Genomic DNA, 4268 nt, shown 5'->3' with positions numbered 1-4268 from the left:
TCCCAATATCTGCAACGGCGTTAACTCCATTGCAGGTATCCAAAGGACAGACAGTGACGTGAAATCAGGTGACGGATCAGAAGTCACGTGTCTAAAAAGCTACGGAGTGAAATCTAATATGGAGCCCCGTAATTGCAAAGCGAATATCTTAACAATACAGCCATGCTTATACTCCACTCTGGAACCCTTTACCAGTACCTATAATCTATTTATTTAATTTATAACTACAGAATATTCCTATATCTATTCGAATGCTTTATAACTCTCTTGTAAATTAATAACTAATCTTTGTTAGATACAAATTATCCGCAAATGATTTCCTTATGATCTAATAACAGACTCAGTGCTATAAATAAGATTCGTCTTTCCCCTCGATACCGTACTATTTTGATACATACTAAAAGCATTAAAATTTGAACTAGTCCAGTTCATTTGGCTATCAATAGGTACATAATGATGTTAAGAACATACCTCTATAGGTGCTAGCACTATATATTCGATTTATGTTTCGTAGTTGGAAATCCAGGTTTCGATTCTTCCCGTTCACTCTTCCAAACTCTTTTCCTCTCTCTTGACGCATTACAGGAAGTTAATTGAGTGGTTCTTTCAACCTACCGAATTATGGGATTTAACCGCATATGGTTACACGCACACACACACATTGGGGAGAGACGATCAAGGAACCTACCTCTTGTTGTTGAAATCCTTATGAGATCCAACAGTGAAACCATTGCATAGTCACCCGGCATGCTTGAAATAACAGCCAAAACTCGAAATCACGTCCTACTGGCTTGAAAAGTGAGAGGTGGCATTGAATAATATAGCACTGCAGAGTGTTAAATGATTTTGATCATTGGTCCATTTGATCAAAGCTGAGCTGGATCTAAACAACATGATCAACGATTTTCCTCACAGTTCAATCGTCGATAATTTTACTACATTTATTTCTCTCTCAGATCACACTACTGTCTTGAAAAAAAGAATGATTTATTGAATAATGTAGTCCTAAATGGATCTGTGCCTATCAAATCATTATTTTACCACTCTCAACGTTTCTTTATACATACTAAAATGATAGAAGGAAACAAAATCCTGACGAGAATTTAACCCTAAATTATAAAAGTTATATCTTCTAGAGTACAATCCATTTTATAACGTTATCACGACTCTACAACTCACTGTAATAATGATTTTTTTTTTAAAAAGAAGCAAAAGTGATAAAATATCTTTTTTTAAATAATCAATTAGGAAGACATGTATTCAACTGTGACCGATTCTCCTATACTCAGCGTTGATGAAAAGCAAAGGCGACTCTAATATGATTTTGAAATATACATATACATACGTATATATATATATATATCTGTGTGTGCGTGTCTTCTGAGCTATCATGTTAAAACCAATATTAGCAATGGTGATGAAAACGGCTGACCCTACTTACTAGCAGACTGTCCTTCACACCTTTTTTTTTTATTAAAATACAAGCTATTGTCCCAGCTTTGCCACAAACCAGTGGCTGGAAACATAAAGAGTGAGTAAACTCTGTTTTTACTGTTGGTTTAACTATATGAAGATTAAGTAGTCCTCGCGCCGCAGTATTGGGGCACTTTATTGTATGAAGCTCAGGAATATGCAAAATGAATATGCTTCGTGATTTCAGCCTTTGATCAGAGATTATTAAAGCGATGCCGATATCGTCATTATTTATCTATTTATTAAGGCGGCGAGCTGATAGAATCGTTAGCACGTCGGACGAAATGCTTAGCGGTATTTCGCCCGTCGCTACGTTCGAAGTTCATATTCCGCCGCGGTCGACTTTGCCTTTCATCCTTTCGGGGTCGATAAATTAAGTACCAGTTGCGTACTGGGGTCGATCTAATCGATTGACCCCCCCCCACTCCCTCCGAATTTCAGGCCTTGTGCTTATAGTAGAAAAGATTATTTATCTATCTATTTATTTATTTATTTAGATTCTAGACTACATTTATTCAATGTGGTCTTGTTTTCGAAGACTTTAGGATTTAGATTTAAGATTTGGCTCCTATTTGTAGCAGTTGGAACAACTATTGTTAACTCGAAACGCCGAGTCTTCTATCATCGCTGTAATGATAAAAACGATGATTTCTGACCTCGAAATAATAATATGACGATGATGATGATAATATTGATTTGTTACGTAGGTATGAGACTTCAAATTTGTTGGAATAGAGATTATAACCTAGTACTTGACTTGTACGGGAAAATTACATGAAAAATTCACTTCGGCTGGATTTTAAAACTCAGAACAAAAAGATTTAGTACAAATACCACCAGGCATTTTGTACAACGCTTCAACGATTTTTCCATTGCTCTTTAAATCTTCGATTAGAGGTAAAAATTCCTACGAATAAGAATCAAACTGGATCTGAACTTTACATCTGTAGTGTAATAATGTGTTAATCCTGTATAAGACACGAAGTTGAAGATTACTTTTAGAAGGTATTAGAAGCTGTATCGGCCATGCCTTTCAAGAGTACTTTAATGATATAAGAGTAGTGTAGTGGCTTAATATAGGTTTTGAAACTTGGCTAATTACTTGCTATCCCCTTCTTCTCATCTAAGCAGACTGCCCGATAAGTACAGTAATACGGTTGATAATGTTGTTAATGTTAATTAACATCATTAGTTTGTTTTAACTATCACAAGGAAAGCCATGTTGTAGAAGCACATTCATAGCATTTTTTTTTCAATCAAGGTTCACCTTTTGAAGCTGAAAGAAATAGCCTGCTGGCAATAAATGCTTTATGCATAGTTAGTTAAATGGCTGAACTTGACTATTGGTGAACAACTTCTCAAACTGGACATTTCCAAAACAGATCTGATAGTTATTCCTGCTCTGGTTAAATGTATAAATATTTATGAGCAGTTCTTACTAATCCTCGGGATCTCAAGCTCATTTTCAGGGAATTTTTTCGTTATTTAGTATTTATACCTACCACAACTTTGTGGACGCTTTGATCTCCGATCATCAGACTGGATTCGAACATAAACTAATGTTATCATTAGATTGCTCATACAGTGCATATAGCATTAAACTGATGTTAACAAATTGGAAACATTCGTTCAAACAACAATTCATACCTCCGCACGTAGAGAATTCTACAATCTTTTTTTTCCAAGCTGAATACAATGGAACCAGCTATTGAATTGGTGCTGTCTTACAGTGGGTATTGTTGTCATCGGCTAGTTCTAAACTGGCTCTGATCCAGAAGATCTGTGATTAAAGGGCGTCCAAGCCATAACCGCATTGGGTATTGAGGTCCTAGGTGCACAATATCTGAATTACAAAAGGTTGTGCTCATGGCTTAAACACTCTTAATTATACATACTCTGGAGCAGGGAGCTAATTTGGGACTTACCGATAACAGCAACAACCACTGTAAATACCACCAGGTATGAAGGGGGTACCAATGTGATCAACCAGGTCAAAAACGGTTAAAGAATTCCCTGTTCACGAACGTATGAAACATAATATCTATGAACTTTGACATGCTATTAACATACAGGGCGGTCCAAAATAAGTTCAATGCGCTCCAGAATTGTCAAAGACTGAATGAAATAAATAAAATAATGATGAATACACACGCACTTGTACATGATGAACAAAATGAATAATAATAATAATAATAATAATAATAACGTAACATAAATAAAGATGTTAAATGTTTTGGTGCGTGACGCTTGGCCCACCCTGGCGATGAAAACGACGACGACGACGACGACGCTGACAACAACAGTGATGATGATGATGATGATGATGATGATGAAATTAATGAGGATAATGATTGTGATGATAACGATAGCATAATGATGACAATGATGATGCCGCCGCCACCGCCGCCTCTGATGGTGACAAAGATGATGATGATGAAGATAATTTAGAGAAGTAGAGGAATAATACTTTTTAAACTTGTTAACAGTAGCTGTACAATAGCGCAAGATGATGAGAAAAAAAAATAGAGTAAATGTTTTAATGGACGATAGCTATGGCGTGACAGCGATGCAGTTTTGCTCTTCGTGATGATAGTGCAAGTTTAGTGGTTGTGATGCTTCTTTTCGCACAGTATGTTGTTTTCAAACCGACGATAGCTGTTTGTGTTTTGTAAATGGCGGTCATTTTGGTGTTTTACTTATTTATTATTATTTTTTTGGCTAATGTAGCTTTGATGGCAATGGTAATGGTGGTGGTAATGGTAGTGGTAGTGGTGGTTGTGTTAGTGTGGATTTGA

The sequence above is a fragment of the Octopus bimaculoides genome, chromosome 8, assembly GCF_001194135.2.
Source record: "Octopus bimaculoides isolate UCB-OBI-ISO-001 chromosome 8, ASM119413v2, whole genome shotgun sequence".
In the NCBI taxonomy this organism is placed as follows: Eukaryota; Metazoa; Mollusca; class Cephalopoda; order Octopoda; family Octopodidae; genus Octopus; species Octopus bimaculoides.
Note: the sequence above shows the minus strand (reverse complement) of the source record.